General features: G+C 39.3%; 2 long non-coding RNA genes across 6 annotated transcripts; one reads left to right on the top strand and one right to left on the bottom strand.

Annotated features, from left to right (window-relative positions):
• Positions 1 to 11693: 11693 nt before the first annotated feature.
• Positions 11694 to 16622, bottom strand: LOC121901558. 5 transcript variants are annotated; one of them, XR_006097301.1, is made up of 4 exons: positions 15714 to 16622; positions 15128 to 15258; positions 14533 to 14947; positions 11694 to 11966 (listed from the first exon to the last, which is right to left on the bottom strand). It is a non-coding gene; the product is annotated as an uncharacterized LOC121901558 (long non-coding RNA). The 5 variants fall into 5 exon arrangements; XR_006097300.1 differs by having other exon boundaries at positions 15128 to 15197; XR_006097302.1 differs by lacking the exon at positions 14533 to 14947 and having other exon boundaries at positions 15128 to 15197; positions 15714 to 15774; positions 15967 to 16622.
• Positions 11888 to 14060, top strand: LOC121901563. The gene is made up of 3 exons (XR_006097307.1): positions 11888 to 11972; positions 13078 to 13153; positions 13301 to 14060. It is a non-coding gene; the product is annotated as an uncharacterized LOC121901563 (long non-coding RNA).
• Positions 16623 to 24938: the final 8316 nt, after the last annotated feature.

The raw sequence follows: 24938 nt of genomic DNA, 5'->3' as shown, positions 1-24938 counted from the left end.
TCACTTTTACTGAAATGTTGCATTTTCTGTTTTTCTGAAACTGTCATTGAATCTTCTAAGAAATGTTTTTCTGTGTTCTTACAGTCGCTCTTTCATTAAACTTGTGTTTTCTGATGTTTTGCTGTAGTTACATTTTCCATGTAACTATTTTGCTGAAGTTTCATTCTGAGATATTTTCTTCAGAAACGCTGCAGCTGTTCTTTCTAAAAATGTAATTATGCTTTTTAAACTTGTGTGTTTTTCTAGACAGTCGCTGAAGTTTCGTTGCATCTTGTTAAGAACTTTATTTTCTAAACTTTAACTCCTTTCTAAAGGACATTTGAGAAACGTTGTGTTTCTAAAACTGTTATATTTCTATTGTATTTCTGTCACTTCTCTAAAATTCTGCTTTTACATTTTATAAACGTAAAACGTTTCTAAAACGACTGATGACTTTTTAAAGTATTGTTTACATTTTCAGTTGCTTTTCCTAAATGTTTTCTGACTTGTGTTTGCTGTTTAATGCTGCTGTTGTCGTTGTTGTTGTTGTTGTTGTTGTTGTTGTTGTCGTGTTTTGTTCCCCACAGCTCGTGTAAATGAAGCTTCACTCCTGAGATCAGAATCATCTGAACTCCTGCTGACAGTTTTAATAACTGAGAAGTCGTCTGGTAGGTTAAGACGGACTGTGTCCCAGTTCCACCATTAATAACTAATATTATACACTATGTAATTCCCTCCAAGCACAGGCAAACACAAGTCGTGCAACTGGTTTATTTGTAGCTTTCTCTCCAAATCCACCGTGAAAACTACAGACACATACACACACCGTATAAAGACAAAGTTAGCGAAAATAAAAGCCTTTACAGCACGTGGAAAACAGCTCATCAAAGTAAAATAAAGACAAAAACATGAATTACCTCGTTGGCTGCGTTGGGAATTATCCTTGGTCCTTCAAGGGTCCTTAAACATTTCACAACCACTTAAATAGGTTGACATTTAGCATGTATCTTAGCTGGAGCACATGTGCATCTTTACCTGCTCATTTCTCCCTTCTCCCGTACGTCAGAACGGCACAACTGGCTTTTCTAAATAAAAGTGGCTGTTTCACAATAAAAGCTATCTTCTTAAAATAATACAAAACATCAAAGATAACTGAAATATATTGCAAATGACTCAAATGTATTCCAAAAGACAATACTGACATTACAAATTACAAACAACAGTTACACACTATATATACTGATGTTCCTGGAGCTGGAACATACTGGTCGATGCAGGATGGGACTGGTCGATGCAGGATGGGACTGGTCGATGCAGGATGGGACTGGTTGACGCAGGATGGGACTGGTCGACGCAGGATGGGACTGGTCGATGCAGGATGGGACTGGTTGATGCAGGATGGGACTGGTTGATGCAGGTTGATGCAGGATGGGACTGGTTGATGCAGGTTGATGCAGGATGGGACTGGTTGATGCAGGATGGGAGAGATCGTCCTGATGAGAAACGTTCAGCATCAGCAGGTGAAGCTCCGTCGTTTATTTCACATCGACTTGAAATTAAATGTATAAAAAGTTTAATTAACACCAGAGTTGAACGTCTCGTCATTAAATGTAGTTTTAACTTCTTAATGAAATGCACACTTTAAGTTATGCAATTTACAGTGAATTATTAATCTGAAGTCATTGTAAATATGAATAAATGTAAATTGAAATGTGCAGAAGATCATTTTCGCTGCTGACAGACGACACGTCGCTCTTTAATTAACGAAGATCAGACAGAATTCAGCTCGACTCGTTAAAGAGAAACGAGCGTTAATAACGTTTTGTGAACAAACTGATGAAAATTTAAAAAAAAGCTGAACAGATCATTTACACATATTTTATATAAATTCACACAAACTTCTTGTAAAAAAACCATATTTAACTTTTCTGTCTGATCTAAATGTTTCTGCTGTGTGTTCAGTTCTTACCTGTCAGCCACTAACACACCTTTACATCTTTCTGTCATCAACACTAACATGAACATGAACTCCAGAGATGATTATTGCAGCAACAATAGAACAATAATCCCACTGAGAGCTTCCACCTGAGCAGGTGTCAGTCAACAACAACAACAACAACAACAACAACAACACTGATCTCACAGACTTATTCAACAATATAAAGAAGTTACTGCATGTGAGTAAGATGAGAATGTTTTTATAAATACGTGTAAGGAAGAGTTGAGACTGAACTAAGAGGATTTATGGAGGTTTATTGATGACAGTAAACTTGGTGCAGGTTCTCCTGAAGAGGAAAAACAATCTTGTGAGTTTTCTGTATAAAATGTTTGTTGTTCTTTGAACCTCTGATGCTGCTTCGTGTCTCACTAGTGTCTCACTAGTACAGGTTGTGTTTCTACTGCAGTGAAACATGTGACAGTATCTGTTTTCATTAGAGGAATTAAACTCTGAATAACCTGCTTTTCTTTACAACTGTTTTTATTTAGTCCAACAAAGCTGCAACATGCTGACTGATCACAGAACAAACAGATGATTATCATGATACTTTTACCTTTTGATCCCTAATAACTAGATCAGAGAAACACTGTGGTTATTAGTTGTTTAACTGTGTTTTCTAGTAATTACTGGAACGTCTGTTAATATTTGATGTTAAAGAATCTCATATTTTCCTGTGTTGAACTGGTTTCTGCCTTCTTTCTGGTTTCAATGGATGCTCAATGTTTGTCATGTATCTGATTATCTTATCTTAATTACTTTGAGGGGAATCACCTGTATGTGTGTGTGTGTGTGTGTGAGATATACATGTGAATATACACATAATGACATATTTAATATTTACAGTCAGTTTGCAGGACGACTTCTCTACGACTTCCAGTTGAGTTTTGTGTTGATGTGCGACTCACTCCAGCGATCATGTGTCTGCATCTGTGATCATCAGCGGTTATTAATACTCTCTCTGTGAACTGACTTTAATGCTCTCAGACAGTGTTAGCATGTTAGCACGTCAGCAGAGAGCAGCGTTCATTAAATATGATCAAAACCCGACCGAGCAGATACAACATGACTGACACTCGTTCAACGTCTCGTCGACATAATGAGACTACAAAGTCCTCATGAAGATCTGAATTATATCTATTATAATCTATTATAATCCCATCAGGATGGATATTAATTTTTATTATGATGTGATCTTCAGAAAAAAACACTTTCAGCTTAATGTGTCTTTAAATATACAGTGAACTCATCGAGTATTCAATCCTCCGACGTCTGAAGGCTGATTCATCATCTTAAAAGCATCTCGAGTCCACGACGAGCGAAGGTGAGACGAAGATACCGCGTGGAGGTGAAGAAGAGTCAGAACATCGACATCATTCAGCGTAACTCACAAGGACATCATGACCAATAAACCTCCACGAATCCACTTAGAAACCAGTGAAACCAGTCTTTCCTCCCAGAAAACACCTACAGTTAGTTTGAGTGACAGCTGCCATCTAGCGGTCGTCCTCTAACCTTTTAACCCTGTGGTTATTATTGTTGCCATGACGACGAAGGTGGCTTAACTTTAAGGAAGTAGTAACTTTAACCCACAACATCCATTTTAACCCAAATCATCATCTTTAAACCCAACCAGACCTGAACCACAGACACACACACACACACACACACACACACACACACACACCTGGACGTGCAGCAGCAGTGATTCTTCTCCTCCTGATTTATGATCCTGTAAATCACAGGAAGTGTAGCAGCCGCTGAGAGGAAACAGCTGACAGAGGAAGAGTCGACTCTCAGGTCAGACTGCTGCTACAAACATCCATCAGGAGGTCTCACTCCCACTTATATCCTCGTGTTTGAGGCAGGAGATTTTATATATTTTATCATTTATTTGAGAAGTTTTGGGGAATATGTGTGTTTCTTCTCTTCGTCCTCTGTGATGAAAAAGTGCAGAAAAACATTTCGGGAAAGTTGAATGAGAGTGAAAACAGTGTGACGGAGGAACATGTGTTCGGAGCTGAAGATCAGACCCGCCGCCTCCCGCTGAGGTCACCGCGTGTCAACACAGACTACATCTACGGGAAGCTAAAGAGGACAAAAAAACATCTGGCCCAGCAGGCAGAGCCACCTGTCTGAGAGCTGCAGGTCCGTCTTTAGATAAGGTGACCTTTCCCTCCAGCACACTGACACCCGGAGAACGAACCCGCCGAGCAGCTGGCATCGAGCTGCCCTTCAGCTCCGACATCACCCCCCCCCCACCTCCACCTGAATGTTAAAGCAGGACAGACAGACACACCTGAAGACTTTTAACTAAACTAGAATATTTGCATTTCCAGAAGAAACTGCGTGTGAGCTGCAGCTGCTGCTTCTTATTCTGTTTGTTATTGTGAAAAATACAATTTGTGAAGAAAAAGCGTGTGACTGCTGGAAGCTGGAATTGATTGCATTGCACTGCTGCAAGCTGAACAGTATGAAACTCTACTGAGACTAACGTTGCCTGCAGGTGAGACTGAACCTGTGACCTCATGTTTGTAAGACAGTAATATGATGCACTGAGCTAACATGTGACACAGCAAACACAGAGCGAGATCAATCACATAAAAAGTAAAGGTTGCAGCTCTTATGATAATAAGAGTCACACAGCGCGATGGTTCACAATAAACATGTTAAGCAACTTTGTTATGAGGAGAACTGAACCTCCACAGTCTAACAGGAAGCTGACTGCACCAGCAGAGGATCCTCCAAACACTGACAACAAATTCACGTTTTGTTGAGGAAAAATTGATTTTGCCTAAAACGAAGCTTCTGGCTCAGATTTGTACGTTATATTTGGCAGCAGGACTTGAAGAGGAAGAAAGAGAGAAGTTTAACAAACAGGAGAGTGAGGAGACGAAGAGCCAATGAGAGTGACAGTGACTCCCTATCAATTAAGATTAATATATATTATTGTGTGTATATATATACATAAATAATCTGGGGGTAGCCTAAAGAGGACGTCTACATTTGGTGTAGTGTTCCAGCATCTATGAGAACGTCTGTGCTGCTCGGTAGCAGGAGGTTTTTTGAGGTTGTGAAGATCTGAGGTGGAGTATCTGCATGGTGCGGGTGGGGAGCGCTAGCACAAAGCTAGTGTTAGCTTGTGACCAAGAGCCAGCTGTCCAGGGAAGGACAGGAGGAGATGTGCATCCCCGGGAGAATCCACAGCGTAACAGCGGCAGGACACCGACAGGCCGGTGAGGAGGAGATGAAGCCGCACATCAAGATACAACATACACAATCCAGGAAAAATGCCTCCGATTAAAATAATAAAGATAAAAGCAGTAAGTGTGTAGATCAGGGATGTGGCAGAGACTGAAAGACTGCTGACCGATGACCAGCTCCTCCTTCTCTCTGCACAGGTGGGTGGAGACCTCGTGCAGGTGCAGGTGCTCCTTCACCTTCAGCTTCATAAGCTCCGCCCACTCCGACAGGTTGTCGTAGAAACCCTGACAAGGTGTGTGTTCTTCTTAAAGTCCACACACACTCACACATGCTTCTCGCCTTACCGGTGTGTTCAGGTGAAGGTGTCGGCTGGCTGCTGAAGGTGGAGTTAGTGTAGGACTGATGACGTCGCACCCCTCGCCGCCACCAGACTCATCAACATCAGCAGAGTCCACGCCCAACCAGTTACAGCACGACGACGCCCACATACCTGCTAATGACCGCGCTGCTACAGTTAGCACTCCGCTAACACACTAACTGAGTCCATGTTCTTCCAGTGTAGCATCCAGGTTCTTCAGAGGCTCCTCCTCTGTCTTCCAGATCATCTGCTCAGTATCTGGTCCGCTGCACGCTGGAGGAGAGCTGGAGCTGATGTTATTGTGAATGATGGTCTGCAGGACCTGCAGAGGCTCTTGTGAGCAGATCTCTCGACTTCTCATCGTCATGCTGGAGGTCTGCTGGTTGACGTCAAACCAGTGAACAGATCATCAGTGTGAGGAAGTGGATATTGTTCAGCCTCCAGTATGGAGTTCACGGTGACTTTGAAATCCTCACAGATCCTCACAGTTATCTTTTTTCATGACCAGTACAAGCGGAGTGGCCCAGTCACTGGCTGACTGGTTGCAGCATCCTGCTCTTCATCAAGGATTCCAGCTTCAACTTTTGGTTTTATTGCAAACTGGACTGGTTTTTTAGCAGCGTTGGTCTGCTTAATGTTCAGTTCTTTCATGTTTCCCAGTTCCTCTTTGAACACGTCAGCATGTTTGTTCAGGACAGTTGTCAGACATGTGTCACCTTTTCACAACAGTTTCACAGTTTAGTTTTCTTAAACCACATTCAGCTGTTTGTTCACCTGGACTGTGACACTCATGAAGCCTTTTGTTGACTCTGGCTCACCGCTGGAGGTTTTCATGATGAGACGGGATGGTTGGAATAGAAGGTGCTGCAAGTTGTTTTTATAAACAGCATCAGACACAAGAGAGACTGTTGAACCTCTGTTGATCAGCTGAACACCAGTTCTCCATCCAGCAGAGACGATCAATAAATATTAGAGAAAAAGTCCAAAAACTGAAAACAGATTTGTGTATCAGAACTTTGTTTTTTCTTCTTTCCTCTCCCATTAATCATCTCACCACCCCTCAGATTTATCTGCTGACCCTTTGGAGGGGCCCCGACCCCTAGGTTGGGAACCACTGGACTAAACTAGCTAACTGTATATAAAGTAGTGTAAACTAGCTCCACCTCCAGCAGCTACAACAGTAACATGCTGCTCTAACACTGATGCTTCACTATTAATAATCTAATGATGTCATATATAATAATATATCAGTCAGAGGGACCAAACCACTACTTTTACTGCAATACTTTAACTACATCAAGCTCATAATACTTATGTACTTTTACTGCAATACTTTAACTACATCAAGCTCATAATACTTATGTACTTTTACTGCAATACTTTAACTACATCAAGCTCATAATACTTATGTACTTTTACTGCAATACTTTAACTACATCAAGCTCATAATACTTATGTACTTTTACTGCAATACTTTAACTACATCAAGCTCATAATACTTATGTACTTTTACTGTAGGAGGATTTTTCATGCAGGACTTTTAATGGAGTATTTTTTACGTTGCTGTACTGTTACTGCAGTAAAGTATCTGAGTACTTCTTCTACACTGTGAGCATCACATGACTGTTATAACAGTAACATGTGAGAGAAATGATGTAATCATTCATGTTATTTAATAAAACTGATCAGATATTTAGATGAAAGATGGTCACAAGCAGCTGATGTAACACTGCTGATCATCTGAATAATAGTGTTGATGGAGGAGGCGCAGCAGTGTATTGTGGGTAAAGTGGAGTGTAACGTCTACAGGAAGTGGCGGGTGGCGTTCTGGCTCTGGCGGGCGGCCACCTGGAGGCGGCGGGCTGCACCCCTAACTTCCCGTGATGATGACCCCATACAGCTCATGTCATCAATAAATGATCAGCATCAAATAAATAAGTCATCCTGACATGTATGACAGATGAATAATGAAAACACTGTTTTTCTTTACTTTCTTTGTCTCCTTTAAAGCTTCTGAACTCGACCTGCAGGCTTCTCTCTCTCTCTCTCTCTCTCTCTCTCTCTCTGGTATTAACTCGGCCTCGCTCGCTCGTTTTATTTGTACCTGCAGGCGAATCGATGCCTCAGACGCTTCACTGAAACAAACACACACCAAAAAAAAAAAAAGAAGGTAAACTTGTGATTTACAGGCTGGAAATGAAGCCAACGATACACAGAAATCACCTCAACTAAACCAGGAATTATTGTACTAATAACTGATGAAATATTGATTATATGATCACTGAATACTGTAAAAGAACTTTGTATTTTCTCTGTATATCAGACGAATGAACTGGTGATTAATTACTTTATTAAGAATTTACAAAAGACACATTTACATTTGTTAAAATGACACAAAACTGATGAAATATTTGTTTTTCTAATGATTTCTAATAATTGTACATGAATGCTGTAGTTTTAAATATATGACAAATGGAAATATGATGAAACTTTGACATGATGGACAGTGATTTACCATCAGGAGGAAAATCTTTACGTCTGCTGCATCATTTCATATTTAAACAAAATTAATTTAGATTCTACAAACGTTCTTACTGTACTGTACATGTTATGTCACCTTATATACAGAATATTATAAATATATTTATACACTGTAAAATATTATACAGGGTATTTTGTCAGTAACTACTTAGACAAAGGAAAGTTGCTGTTTGTCTTTAATACATGTTGTTTCTTTTCATAACAATAAAAACAATTCAAACATGATGAATGTACAGTACAATACCTGAATACTACATTAATAATAATAATAATAATAATAATAATAATAATAATAATAATGTCACTGAGAGAAGCTTTGCATGTTATTCTTATATTGAATCTATAGAACAACAAGTTATAAACTGACTCTTCATATTAAGAAAATATAAATAATATAGATTTATACAGTTCAGTAAATCCAAGCGTTTATAAAACATGTCATCTAATATTTGTCTTTGTTGACTTAACCTAAAATTTTAAGACCTGAAACAAGTAACATTTTACAGTGTACAGTATATATAAGACTGTATATTATATATTATATCCTGTAGTTATCTTACTATCACATTATACTATTATAATACACCACATGTTTATATGTACTTCACTTTAGTTACTGAACTACATTTCTGTTACTTTTTATATATCAAGCCATCCCTATATTTATTAATCTACAGGCTATTATTATTATTATTATTATTATTATTATTATTATTATTATTATTCACTCCACTTGCACATCAGTCTGTTGGAGACAGTTTTGCTCGTGAACGTCATTATTACACATTAAACTCACTTATATACAACAGTGTAGATACTGCTGCTTATTTCAAGTTGTTTAGTTTTTTCTGTATTTGTATTCTGAGTTGATTTAATTCAATCTAGATTTATAGTTGTTTTCCCCAATTTAATATTTCATTTCCTCCTCTGCTCGTTGTTTCCTGCTGTGTTTCTCTTTGTGCTGCTGTAGCATCATTAACCCCACAGATCAATAAAATCTCATCTAATCACAGTCCGTTAGAAGTCAAAATACACGTGTAATAACATCAGTTAAGTGACAAACTAGAAAAGAGAAAAATCCATCTCATCAGCAGAGGTTGAGATCTGTGGAGCTGCAGTTCCTGTGATGACATCATCTGACCACCAGGGGGCAGAAAACACACACACACACACACACACACACACACACACACACACACACACACACACACACAGACACCTACAAACACACACACACAGCCGTGTTTCCATCACTTCAGAGGACATTATATTAATATAACCCTAAACCTATCTTACCTTTACACCAACTCTTCACCCTAAAATGAATGATTTACATTGAGGGGACTTCCTTTTTGTCCCCATAAGGGAGGCGAGTCCCCACATGAGGAATACCTGGACCACACACACACACACACACACACGCACACAAACACACACACACACACACACACACACACTGAGAACAGGCCCGATGCTGCAGTGTGTGTGTTGGTGCTTGTATTTCTATAACTACAGTTATAAAGCGTGGTTGTTTGTCGCTGCTTCACTTCTTCTAAAGTCTGTTTGAGGGTGAACTCTTCATCTGTTTGAGGGTGAACTCTTCATCTGTTTGAGGGTGAACTCTTCATCTGTTTGAGGGTGAACTCTTCATCTTAACGTCCTCCTGTCACCGCGACGCTCCGTAACCTCTAATTTACACCTCAGTCACTTCTATAAACCGACAGCTGTAGCCGGCGGCTGTCTGGTGAAAGGTACTGATTGATCATGTTTGAGGCCTGTTAATGGTCTTTAAGTCACACACACACACACACACACACACACATCACAGAGATGATGTTTATTTTGATTCAATATGTTGGTTCGGACCCACTTGGACTCCTTTAATGGTCAAGTTCCTGTGGCAAGATGCCAGATGTGGTGTAGATGGAGGGAAGCTGTGAGATGATGAGCTGATCTACTCACTAGTGTTGTGTTTGTATCAAAGCTGATACATCTATATATCACAACGCTGCACTGGGTCACATGTTCCTTCATCATGAAGAGTTTGGTCACGTTAGTTTGTTTAGAAACGGATCCAAAGACTAATAACAGCATCATGTAGTTCTGTGTCAGGCAGACGCTACTGAGCATGTGCAGGAACACGATTCAATTTCACAATAACTTTAGTACAAAGACGAGAGGTTGTGACGTAGTTGGTTTGTCCCTTCTGGGCTACTGTAGAGACATGGAGGAGGATCCGCTCCCTCTGTAGATATAAAGTAGATTATACACTAATGATAACACATTTATGAATATTATATTCCATTTCTGTCCAAGTCTGTTCTGATAGATGCCACTAATTTCAACACACTGGACGTCGGAGCAGAATTGTTTTCTTGTTTATTTCTTTGTTTTCTTCAGTTATGATGTTGTAAATATGCTGCTAAAAAGAAGAACAACAGTTGAAGAGTTTAAAGACTCCAATCAACCAACCTTCACCTGCTCTCAGGTCAGTTTGTCTTCTTCTTCTTCCTCACTGTGAACATCAGAGGTTCCTGCAGGTCAACAGCAGACTGAAACCTGGAACTAAAGTAACTTTCAGGGTTAAAGTGTTAATAAAACACAACTTTATGCCACATTTCCAGTCGTCCAAACTCTTTATGTTGTGTGGAATTATCTGTACAAACCAGTATTTTAATATTTAGTAGTTTTACAATAAGTGAAATCATTTTATCTCCATCATCTGGTTCATCTTCTCTCATATCTGTAAACTTCCTGTCAGAGCTCGTTCTCCTGCTCTCAGTGAATATTCAGCCCTGCGTTCTCGCCTGCGACCGACTTGTTAAAGAGGTGTGTGTTGGTGTCACCCCTCCACGCCGCCAGCGGACTAATTAACCCCTCTGATTACACCAATTAACCCCGACACATTAGGGCTCATCAGAGAGGAGTGACGAGTTTTTCCTCCTGAGCCTGAACGCAACATCGACGTGTCGGAGGCAGCGCTCAGCCGGAGCAGGAAGTGATGTCAGAGCAGCTGGTCTGAACCCCTGATCAGACTGAAAACAGTCTGAACACGCCCCCACAACTCTCAGACGAGCCAATCAGAGCTCCACAGGTCAGACAGGTGAGAATACAGGAGACCTTTCTCAACCAGTCCCTGATGAGCTCGCTCTCTTCTGATTGGTCAGCTTCAGGAAGTGTCCTCTGGAGGCTACGTAAACAAACTAAACTTCTTTACTCCAAATGTCAACTTCTCAAATCCATCCGTACATGTTGGAGCTGAACAACACATGGAAACACCTTAGCAACCACCTTAGCAGCCACCTTAGCAACCACCTTAGCAACGGCTACAAAATGAATGTAAAGTTAAAAATAAAACTTTGCAAACGAAGCGTTCAGAGCAGGTTGAAGCCCTGACTTTTGTCTTGCAGGCAGCATTTCTACATACGTTCATCTCAAGTTTCTGGAATTTGATCATGTTCAACATCCGACATCAGAACAGGAAATAAAACCACTAGAGGCGGCGTGTTAAGTGCAGGTAACACAGTCAGTCAGAATACAGGAAGGAACTTACATGCAAAGTTTTATATTTATAAATGTAAAAGATCTGAGAGGAAACTCAGCACACAGCAGTTTAAATATGAAACGAGACTTTATTTTGAAGGACAAACAAACAGGAAGCTGATTATCTGTAACGCTCGATATTCATGTCCCCTTGTTTTCCTTCTTTTACGTCTTGTGTGAAATAAAAATGTGTTTTTCCAGTCTGATGAATACGTAAGCTTCATGCAGGAGGAAACTGAATCATCTGTTAATTTAAAGCTTCATCCTGCAGGGTCAAGACGCTCGCAGCAGAAACCTCCGGAGATGAAACCCCTCTGCTGCTGCCGGTTCAGGGTGACACGTCAGCTGTAGGTGGGAAACAACACAAACAGAAATAATAAGAAAGTGTTTCTAATTAACAGATGCAGATAAATCCAGTAATGAGATTAGAATGTGAGTGAAGCGATGCTGTTTGTAATAATCCCGTTAACGTTTTTATTAGCGAGAAGGTGAACTTTAAATCTGCCGCCGTCTCCGGAGGAACATCATTTAATCCTGTTTCAGCGTCTGATAAACATGTTACATGTAAAATAAAGTGATGATACGGAGGCCTCAGCGTGCCAGTTAATGACTCCACTTTCCATTATTACTGTAAATGTATTTTATTATTATCTTAATTACTATTTTATTTGTGTTTGTCTTGTTTATCATTAATATTATTTATTGTTATTATTTATCTATTTATTAACAGGTTTTGTCTCTCCTGTTATTATTCTTTGTTCCTGTCTTTGATTTATGGGATAATCATGCTCTTAGTGTTTGGTACTACAGTTCCCATGATGCTTTGGGGGATTCTGTTTCCTTACAACCGCAGTGTATTAGAGCATATCAATATCATTGAACAGTGTAAATTCAACAAATAGAACATTCTACACAACTCTATCTTTACTCTGTCTTCTGTTTATATTTATTCTATTTATTTCTTATATTTGAGTTAGTTATTTTTTATAATTTAGCCTTTCTCCATTTTTGTATTTTGTAAAATGTGAAGTGACTGCTGCAAGATTTATCTATCTATCTATCTATCTATCTATCTATCTATGTATCTATCTATCTATCTATGTATCTCTGTATGTATGTATGTATGTAGTGAGTTAGCTGTGACTCTCTGGTTATCAGTGGTGTGAATCAGCTGTCTGCAGTCTAACATGATGTTCAGACGACTATCACTGATAACTGTGATGATTCTCAGCTTCTGCAGCCTCTTTCCTCTGTTTCTCAGTGTATTTAAGGAGGTTTATTGTATATTATATTGTATATTATAATAAGTGTGAGTCACACTGAATGACATCAACATGTTTCATGTCTGTGTTCAGACTGAAACAAAGTGAACATTCGTAGGACAGAACATGGATCAAACTTTACTATATTTCACTAAACTCTCATTTCTGTCACTTGATTTGTAATATTTTTCCAGTGCTGACATCATCATCATCATCATCATCATCACGTTACCTGCTGCTTCCTGAAGGTCCAACATGTCAGCAGCTCTGGTGAGAAAATCACACCACTGACTGCAGCAGCTTTCCTTCACTGTTGATGCTGTTTTACATGTGTGTGTGTGTGTGTGTGTGTGTGTTTTACTCTCGTCGTGTGTGTGTGTGTGTGTGTGTGTGTGTGTGTGTGTGTGTCGTTAACAGTCAGACGGGTAACTATCAAACCTGACTGATACTGAAACCTTCAGGATTTACACGTTTCACTCTTCATCCTCTTCACTAACAGCTGCTGTGATACTGATTATAATCTGTTATTACTGTTAAAAATATGAAACTGATTTGTGATATTAGACCAAAGTTTATCTCTAGATAAGTGTGGAAGTGGTGGAAGAAGTAAATTATAGATTATTATTAGTAGAAATAAAATACTTTTACACGTCCTGCATTCAGAATTTAACTTCAGTAAAAGATGATTTCTGTTTATTGGATCATAAAAACTGATCCATTATTAATCTGTAATCCATCACATTAACAAACATATTATACTGTATTATATGTAATGTGTAACTCCAGCTGTAGTACAGAGTGAATGTGGAGGAGTAGTAATACAGTTATATCGAGTACATCTGCAGCCTCAGTAATCAATAATCCATCACGTCTCAACTCTTCCTCACTTTAAATCAAAATCTGTCGACGTGTTTCTGAGTGAAACAGGACGGACCGGCGGGACGAATCTGAGCTCTGTGGATGTCATGATATTACTGGTTGACACTGGTTTGTTCATGTCAGTGTATGTTTGCGTCATTTTTTGTTTTACAGGAAGAAAACATGATTGGATTGTGATATAAGAATGTGTTGTTGAATAGGTGCATAATATGAGCAGGATGTGATGTTAAAGGGTTAAAATGACATTTTTCATTTCATCTCAGATCGACGTCTTCATACAACAAAAATATGTCAAACCTCTGAGACCTGATTTTGTTAAAATAATGATTTTTTAAAATGTTATTCCTTTTTGTTTTCTCTTTAATGTCCAAATATTTCACTGTAACATGTAAACAACTGTGTGAAGCCAAACTGCTACAAACATTTGTATTTATTTTATATAGTTATGTTATGTCTCTTTTTTCATGGTTGTCCCTTAAAAATAAAAAGAAACAGATTATGAGTCAATCTAAATTAAAAGATTATATTATATTTTTCACATTGCTTATAAATTCATTTGCTTGTGGATGTAAAAACAATGGACATTGACATAAAATAAATAAATAAATAAACAAACAAACTACCACTGTGCAGTCGGGAGTGAAGCTCTGTTAAAACTTTCAAATCCAGTCAAAAAAACATCTTCTCTCTCCTAATTTCACTGGCTTGGAAATCAAACTGTTGCTCTTTTACAAACATTGATATGATCTCAATGTTGTTCACATTATTACCTGTAAAGTGAGCAGAGACTCTTTAAATAAACTGAAGCTGTCCAGGTAGCCAGGATGGTCCGTTGTTCCCATAATGGCCCAAATCCTGCAGGCCAGAAGAAATAACTCGGCCGGAGTACGGCTGCCAGACTCGTGCCAAACCCGGTTTGAATGCTGCCCCAGAATCGGCCCGAGTTCACCGGGCCGGCTGCCGACACTGAACCAGCATTGCCAGCATAGGGCCCCCCCCCCCCTCCAACAAAAATGGCAGACGTAGCCTATACTGGCCTGAGTCTGGGTGCCAAAACCTCACTGACACTGCCAGCATTGGGCCACAATCACCACAACAAAACTGCCAGAGCTGGCCCACACAAACTGGCCCAACACCGGAGGCCGGCGTTGCCAGAACTGGCCCGTATGTAAGCCGGTTGACAGCCTGTAAAAAGTAATAACCGAGTCAGTCTTCTGCCAGAGATACCACAATATCTGCCCATGACCGACCTTGTAGCCAGAACCAGGAAATGTTTGATTAGTAATACAAAACCACATATATTTAATAAAAGCAAGGGCTCTTCCCTTCATCAATGCAATATTAGCTTGTTGGTTAAACACTTACTTTTACAAAGGTTCAACTGAAGGATGTCTCCTCCTTCCCTGAAGAGTCCGTCCTCACGGTGACCTGCAGGCTTCAGGTTCCCACATCACACTCAGCAGATGAATATTAAACTGCACATACTCTTCATCATTCTGCAACATCCAAGTCAAGTAACAATATTCCCTCCTCTCCTGTTTTACCCCAAAATACCCACATGTGCTAGCTTTCCAGTGAAAAATGACATCATGATTATCTGTTATATGAATTTATTTTACTGTAACAAAGTTAACTAGTAACATAACTGCAATCATGAATGAATCTTACAGCAGCCTCCTCAAGCAAGGGGTTTTAATACCTGCATCCACCTGACCCATTATGAGAGCCAATCCACACTGCCCGACCCACATCCTGGTCGGACAGGGGATTACATGTTGCCTTCAAGTGCTCCTTGTAAACTTAAGGTTTACTAGGAGTCTGTGTTTTTGATGGTATTGAAAATCACACCTTCAGGATTTTTAAATACCCTAACACTATGATACTGCCAAAACGTAACAGACAGATAGATACACTCAGATGTTCATACATATATATTAAATATCAATATTACCTTGGACAGTAAAGTGAGGGGAGCCTGCTATGACAGTACATTTGACATCGGTGGCACAAACCTGCAAAATAAAACTGAACTATAAATTTCTGCACACACAGTATCGTAGCATTTATCTTAAAGTAGGATCCTAAAGCAAAACTACAAAAACTGAGCCTGTTAAAAGTGAACCAGCATCTACATTTACAGCATTTACAGATCCTGAACACATGTGATCTTTACCAGAAAACTCTGGTTCACAGTTTTACTTCACCACAGATATGTTAGTTTGCTTTATGTCCTCTCCGGCAGGAGGCGATCCAGATGTTTTGGTGTCACTCTTGGGGAGCCATCTTTATATACAGTCAGTTAGCAATGATACAGTTAGCAATGACAAAAGCTAGCTAACGGATGATGGTCAAAACGTTTAAAGCGAGGCTTTCTGACCAGCTAGCTAATGATTCCAAGGTGCTACAAGCTATAATACAGGTAGGTTAACGTTGCAGGTAACATTAGATATGAGCCTGTTTAAAAGTGAGCAAACTTACTGGAGGAACAGTTAGCTTAGCTACCGTATCTCTGTGTGCTAATTCTTTCCTCTGGCTTAAACAACACATATATGACAAACAGTTAATGCTAGTTAAGTTACAGGGTAAAATAATATACATTATTAGATCAAAAACTCTGTCGTTTAGTTAAATAACAAACCTGATTTCATTACTCACCGTATCTGAACCAAACTGACGCTGTCAATCCCACAATGCTGTGCGATAAAGTTCAAATTCAAATTTTTACGGTACGTCGACGCTGCATCGATGTCACAGTAACATTCAGAGTACAGTATTAATAACACAGTTAAAGTCTGTAAAGTCACCATCGTGTAATTCATTGTGAAATATTACAGTTAAATCTCGTGAAATACTGGAAATAAATAATTTACAGTGCTGTTAGATAGTTATAATAAATATATATATATAATAAACCAGGTTCATAAGTCATTATGAAAACACTCAGTTACAGATTTGAGGGGAAATACATTAATAATAACAACAATAATAATAATAATAATAAAATAGATATATAAGAAACATAAAATCAACATGGAAAAGATTTAAAATTCGATCTTCTTAAAGGTGTTTTAAAAAAGTATAAATGTTTTTTTATATCTTGAAAATAATTAATAATTTACCATTTTAAATTAATAAAATTTTAATTGTTAATTTTTTAAATTTATTTTGTTATTCAGTTTTGAAATTAATATCAAATATTGAATTATTAATTGATCAATATTAATTAATCTTTTAAAAACAGAAAGGAAAAACAATTATTACTGTAAAGGTCTGTAATAATAAAAAACTTTTTATGTACTTTTACTGTAATAATAAGAAACATTTTAAGTCTTATTATTCCAGTGGCACGTTCCAGGATCCATAATGAAATTATATTAAACGTTTTGTGATTTATTATGTGTCATTGTTAGTAATTATTAATAATCTAGTAATGCAGCCTATAGGCCTAATTAAGATGTAACTGAGATACTTTAAAATGCTTAATTGCTCTCAAATAATGGTCATTACATCTAAAATGTCATTATTTTTAATCTCTTGTGATAATAATACAAACTGTTGCTAAGTCTTGTCTGACAGTTAAAACTAATATTACATATCATCTAAATTATTTCAGTGTTCAGCTCAGCTCACCTTCTGAGCTAATGTTACGTTAGCTAGTAGCTAACAGGACAAGCTGCTGTACAGAAAATAGATTATTGACTTCTCAAATAATTGTAAACATTATAATAATAATAAACATTCAGAATTTATTATTTTTAGTGATTTTCCAGCCTTTATTCTCACCTTGACTGTTGAGCTAATGTAACGTTAGCTAACATTTGCTAACAAGAAAAGCTGCTACTCATATAACAGGCAGTTACATTACTGAGATACTTAAAATACTTGATAATTATTCTGAAACGTAACGTTAGCTAAAGTTAGCTAACGTTACAAGCAGCTGCTCACTCTGAATGTCTTTTTAGAGACATCTTACTTTAATCTGACAAACAATAAGAACTGATTTTACTTTTCTAAAACTTCAATGCAAATAGCTGCACTGGAATGTAATTTGTAAGAGAACTCAAAAGTACTGTGTATAGTAGTTTATATGAATAAAAATTATTTTAATGTTGATTATAGTAAAAGCGAGAGCTTGAAACAGAAAGTAAGTGTCAGATGGATCAGAGGGTTAAAGCTCTGACAGCGTGTTCGGATTCATGTTGATCTCATTTAATGAAACTGTTCTCTGCAGGTTGAAGGTGTCTCTGCTTCATTAATTACACTTGTATAAAACAGAGTTCAGCAGCTGGATGTGATGTGGGAATGAAGTCGGAGGTAATCCTTATTTAATGTTTGGCTCCTTTAATGACAGAACCGAGTCGCCGCTAATGAACCTGCGAGCTTCCTGTCTGGATCTCTGCTCCGTGTTTCTGCAGTTTGGGGTCAGTCTGAACAATTCCCATCCAGACGTCCTGAAGACAGATTAATATTCACATCACAGACACAGAAATCCTCCTCAGAGTGAGTTTTTTTGAATGTGAGTTCATCTCAGACGCCGACTGGAATTCAGATTCAATCGGCTGCAAACTGAGGGTCAAATTAGGATTTTCACTTCCTGAACCGAACTTAAAGAGACACTTTACATTTTTAAAATATCTTATGTAAAGTGCTATATAAAAGAGAAATTTTTAATTTATTTTAACGGAATTTTCAGAAAATGGTCAAACTAAAATGTAGTGAATGTTTGTTTCCATCCGCTCCTGTTGTGTGAATATAAGCAGATAAACAGTTGGTGGTTAAAGCTGTGTTTTATTTTTGGTGTCATTGGGCAAATATTCAAGAGGTCTGAGGGCAAACTAGACTTCTGCTTTAGAAAATCTAGCCTGTGACGGGAGATTTAAGCCAATCATGGGCCATTTCAGACAGCAGGAGTTCCTACAAATGCAGATGCTCTTCCCTTCAGACTGTAACGCTAAGCTAACGCAAACTACTTTTTCAAAATGAAGGCTCCGCTACAATCTGTCGTTTCATATTGTGGCAACTGTTTGTAAAGTGTGAGAAGAGCTTCATCAGTCCCGCAAATCAATACAGCAGCTGAACGCGTTCACGAGGACGCAGGTGAATGGCGGAGCTGCTTCCATAGGAGTCTCATGCTACAAGCTAGCTTGATTTCCAGAACAGAGTCGGGCCTTAAAGAGACAGGAGCTAAAACGGCCTGTTTCAGACAGAGGCTGAACTGAGGGGCTGCATAAAGGACCAGTAGAAGATAAATAAGGAGTTTTTATTCCAGTAGAACCCCAGAATATAAATATAGAGCTGGAAATATGCAGAATATGTGTCATTTTGAGTCACATGCTTCATGTACGTCATCATTTATGAAGTCTGTTTACATTTGCTTTTTTAACCACATGACTACTTTTACACCTCAGATTATATTTACGGTTTTTTATGCAAATAAAACCAGATGAATGGAAACACGTCCAATCTTGATTTAATTATTGGAGATATTGTGTAGGGTTTGGCCTCCACTTATCTGCTTGTTATAAAATCAATAATAAAAAGAGGATAAAACGTCTGTCAGGTCTCTGTGTTTATTTTTTGAGAAGTCAAATATGCAGTTTGAGAAGCAGCAGGGGGAACAATGAGGGAGGTTTGATTGCATCGGCTGCAGAAGGCAGATGCCTCTGACATCTGGGTGATGTCAGCGTGTTGTCAACACATTGTTAGCGCCGCAAATGTGCAAACAGATGAAGCGGCAGGAGCTCAGGGTGAGAACAGACCTGGGTTTTACTACAGCACGCTGGAGGAGAGAAAAACAAACTGTACAAGATATAAATAAACCGATTATTTTTTTAACTGTCAGGGACACGATGACATCACCGAAACATGCAGTAATTTCTCCTTTTTCCTCTTGTCTCTGTTCGTTTGTGAAGCAGATTCATGAAGAACTGCTGTCATTATCATGATCAAATCCATTCCTACCTCCTATTCTCATGTAGCACGCTGCTAACGTTAGCTTGTCATTGATGCCCGGCTGCCAGGTATCACACACTGTCACCACTAAATGTTCAGGAAATTGTTAACTTACCTAATAATCCAAGCTTGGCGTTTAACTAAATGATCGTTTTCTGTTTGTCTGTTACAGCTATAATGATGTCATCCAGCTAACTCACACACTCCTCAAACTTATGTTACTGAATTTAAGATTATTGCTTCATGAAAGATGGCAGACAGTCACCTGCCTCACAGCGAGCAAACACGTCCTATTTAAGAAAGAATCACAAGAAAGAGAGAGAGGAACGACTAGCAGAGTTAATGTAGAGTAAAGATTGAATTCTATCTTCTAGAAATAACATTCATATAAAACTAAATTGCAACAGTAAATACATTTTTTTAGAGGCATAATGCTGCTGAATCAAGTTTTCTCTCAACATGATGAGAAAATGTTGCTGATTAATGTATTTCTTTTTTTTTTTACCAAAATGTCTGATGTTGCAGTAAAACATCAGCTGGTAGAAGCTGCAGCAGGATGAACGTGTTTGTGGTTGTTTTCATGTAAACATAATAATATAATCACTGAAGCCGCAGCAGCATCTTCATCACTAACCTGCACACACACACAGGACTCAGGATGTGAACCCGGGTCTCTGGACCTCCTCCCTCCCACTGCAGAGACACACATATATACTTTTGTATCAAATTGTTGCAAAAATGGGTACCAGAGCAAAAAACTCTCTCTTGATAATAAAAAGGGAGTCAGAGGTCCAAGCAGCAAAGTGTTCTTTAATGCCGGCAAAAAAGGGGAACAAGTAGCACTTTTACAAAGAACCAAATCTCTCCAAAGGTTTTTTCTTTGGGGCATCTGTTTTTATGTCCTCGGGTCGGCTTAGGTCACACCTTATCATCCACCCTCCCTAATTTTTGACCATATATTATGTTACTTTTATCTCCGTCACTCATTGTTGGTCAAAACTCTTCAAAACAGGTTTTGAGCTGTTTGAGGATATGTACTGGCATATTCAATTCTACCTGATTATATCCAATTTTTATATATAAGTATTGGGAATCATTCTACACCATTATTGCCAAGTTGTCTTCTGGCCTTTTTTATTTTTTGTAAGTTATTCTAGTCATTTTACACCCTTATTTCTTGATCTCCTCCAGAGAGTATGTTTGAAAGGTGAAGACTTTAGCAGACCCAAGCAAAGTGACATGTAATACAAACACACTCAAATTTCTCCAGTGTATGATTATGATTCTTCTACCGTGCCTCTATACATACAGTGTGATTAAATATGGTTCATGAGATTATAACTACACCAATACAAATTGTATCACACTAGCCCTTATTGCTTATAAACTTATAAAATCAATCTGCATAGCTTAATATTGTCTTTAAGCACACCAATGACTTTTAATGAAAATACACCACAATACATGTAGCTTCATCACTGGGAACATCATCCAGACTGAGATTACGTTTGTTCATTTTTAGGAGACAGAGTTTACACTGGTTTGCTTCTCTTGAATCTGGAGGTAAACGTGAATCAGAGCAGGTTTTTCAGGCCGTGACTTCAGTCTGACTCCTCTGTGAGAAACCCAGCAGATGAGCTGAGCCTCTGGATGTCAGTTAATAACAGTAAAGTTAGTTTGACATTCAGCTCTGTGAGGAAGTTAAAAGCCTCTGCGGGTCTCGGTCGGTGGGATTCGAGGCCGAGCGTTTCCTCGACACCCACGTCGCAGCGCCGCGCCCGGGCCGCCGGACAATACGCCGCAGTGTGCTTTTACCCAGCCGGGGCGGAGGCTGCGTGGGCCGGCGTGGACCCCGGCCAGACCATCCCCGATGTTCCCAACAGCTGATGAACAGGAAGAGACGCTCCCTGCGTCTGGCAGATATCAGAGTCTCAGTCCCAGACGGGATTCATTCAAATGTAAAGCAAACAGACAAAACAAAGAGCGGCTGTGACTCTCGCTGCCTCACAGAGAGGAAACTTGTGCAGTCTTTTCTTCTGACTCTCCGTCCGACTAATCAGCTCAGACTGCAGCCCCGTTAATCACCTCCCAACAGCTTCTTCACGCCCAGAGACGCTCCGCGCTCCTCTCTGCAGAGTTTATTAAACTACAGTTCAGAGGTCAAAGAGGAGAAAGTCAGTCCAGATTAAAGGTGGTGATACAGGGAAGAGATCATGTTTTATGTTCAATCAAATCAAATCGTTTATTTTGTCCTTCATCATTCTTCTCTCCTTCCTCTTTCTCCATGCTTCATTTCCTTCTGCATGAAAATCTTCAAAAGCTGAGCCTCAAGTTTGTAAACGTTCATTTTAATTATTCTTTTTAACACTTTTTGTATTTCTACTATCATTCTTTCCTTATTTATTTCTTCAGCAGGAATTTGGGGCCCTTCCATCGTCCTGACTGACGGGACTGTTGTCAACACTGCAGTGATACGAGTGATTCTGTCTTTTCATCCTTTATTCGATTTGATTTTAAAAACCTTTATTTTGAAACAAATACTTCTTGTCTTCTATTTGTCCTGTTGGCATCTCCAAGATTCAAGATTTCATTTTTAGACTTCTACTGTTCTTCTCTTCACTACTTTTCTTTCCCTCCTGATCTTAAAGCATGAAAATCTCATAATTTTGGGACTGATTGGTTGTTTCCAGTTTTATACTTTAATACCAGAGTATTACAGTTAAATGTTTCCTTCCTCCTCTGACAGCAGACACGTCGACTCTGCACAACTTTTCTAACTTCTCTGTGAAATTACAAACAAACCGGAGAACCTGAATATTTATGTTTCTTCCCCGGAAATGATTTGAGCTGAATACCAATTGTTGATTTTCTCTCACATAACGACGCTGATGTCTCGCTTCCTCCTGCAGGATAATTGCGTCTCCTCGCCTTCATTTTGAAATGTATATCTGAGCTGCGGCAGCGAGTCGGAGCGAACGGAGGCTCTCCCGGTGTTTCGTTTTTTAATTGTGAGGAAACACACATGAAGATTTTAAGAAAGTGTCTCGGCCAGATGTGACGGCGGCGAGCGAGCGAGAGAGCGAGCGTAATTTGCATTTCATTTCGGTGCCGTCAACAGATTCTTCAGTCGTGTTGAAATGCAGCGAGGAAAAAACTGTTAGCAGAGTGTTTTTTGTTGAGTTGTAGGTATTTCCTCGCTGCTGACGGCGGGAAGGTGAGTGTGTGTTTGTGTGTTTTGGGGATATAAAATGGCTCCTCCTATAGTAATTAGCAGCGGAGGTTGTAATTGGGCAGAATCAGTCTTACTAAGTGATTTCCTGACTGTCAAACGGGCCAAATTAATTTGAGTGATACTTTTCATTTAGTTAGCATCAAACAGCTTCTCCATTCGGCCTCCATATGGGCGTCTGATGCAACGCTCGCCATTAAACCGCCGCAGCCAGATGTTCCCCCGCAGCCCCGCCATTATCAATGCAAATTTATTCATTAAACAATTTAATTGTGTGGATGATTGACAGGCGGCGGCGTGATGACGGAGGAATGTTATGAAGCTAATAATCTGTTAGTCTTATTAACTCCTCGTGTCAGCAATATGGCTGTCAACATTTATGTGGATTAACCCTTCTAATGTCGCACCACCACACACACACACGTGTCAGCTGCTCGCCATGACAACAGACGGGCTCACCGGTTGGTCGGCACAAAACACTCCTCCACCATCGCCATGGTCACCCCCCCCTCCCCTCCCCTCCCCCCAACCTGAGAGAGTCAGTGTGTGATTTCCTTTCAGATGAGCTGAACTCGACTCCAACAACATGAACGTTTCTAAACCCTCTGTGACAGAATCCCTGAACCTCAACCTGAACCTCAACCTGAACCTGAACCTCAACCTCAACCTGAACCTGAACCTGAACCTCAACCTCAACCTCAACCTGAACCTGAACCTGACACCAAGTTTCAACCCTTAACAGACCTTTGGAGAGAAAAACTTCACTTTCCGGAAACATTTCATGACTGTCTTCAGTTTGATGAATGTTCCAACGTGTCTCTTATTCCCAAAACATTCTCATTTTCCAAAAATGTTCACATATTTGTCCTCACTTTAAAAAAAATATTCCAAAAATGTCCTTAAAATGTTCCAACAGTTCCTAACTTTAAAAAACTGTCCCTACTTTCCAAAAACATTTCATATTTGTCCTTTTGACTTTTATGACTGTTCATAAAACATTTCCTCAGAACGTCCTCACTTAAACAATTTATAATATTTATTTTTGAACACTTTTCCGAAAATGAAACTTCACACGACGTCCTCATCTGTCCAACGTTTTCTTTCCAAAATGTCCTCATTTTGCAGAAATGTTCCATAATTGCTGATCTCTAAAAATGTTCCCAAATATCCTCACGTATAATAAATGTCCTTACTTTCCCAAAAGGTTTCAAAAGTGTCCCCAATATTTAAAACAAACAAACAACAAGTTCCCTCTTTCCAAAACAAATGTGCATTAATTCATTTATTTATTTAGCTGCTTTCAAAGTTGCCTGAAAATCTCCACGTGGCTCAAGGATGGAAAAAAGACGAGAGACATGAGTTTTATTATTTTATTAAAATAGAGAACAAACTAAAATCCGAGTGAAAGAGTCCGTCAGCCTTGTTGTCTTGTTGTTTACAGTCAGACCAGGTGAGCTGGATTCTCCACCACATGTTTCATTTAAATGTTCTGGTTTATTTAAAATAACTCTCCTTGGTTCTGGTCTGAACTGAATAATGAGACACTTTAAATCTGAGTTCTTGGATTAGTACAGATGTCATGAACACTCGGAGCGTCGGCGGTCCGGCCGGTGTGACGGGACGAGGTCACGCGTCATTGACCTGCTGCCGTCCATCACTCACCTGCATCACACAGAGAACGCCGCCGCCGCCGCTGCCGCTCTTCTTCTGTGGTTTTCTGACAGTCCAAGGCTGGTGGACGGACGCCGTGTCTTATTCATGGAGTTCTGTCGGGCGCTCCCAGGACGCCTCAGACGCCTGCAGGACCCCCCCCCCCCCCCCGTCACCTCCTGAATCAAGATGGAGGTTCAGGTCCGCAAATGTTTGTTCACATCTGAACTGAAGAGGAAATACACGATATAAAAGATCTGATAACACACATGTTCAGTCTGACAGGTTAATAACACAAAACAAACTCGCTGGCGTGATGATGTCACAGCGTCCTGCGTCTGAATG

This window comes from Thunnus maccoyii, chromosome 8 (assembly GCF_910596095.1).
Source record: "Thunnus maccoyii chromosome 8, fThuMac1.1, whole genome shotgun sequence".
NCBI classification, from domain to species: Eukaryota; Metazoa; Chordata; class Actinopteri; order Scombriformes; family Scombridae; genus Thunnus; species Thunnus maccoyii.
This window is presented reverse-complemented; position numbering and strand designations above follow the sequence as displayed.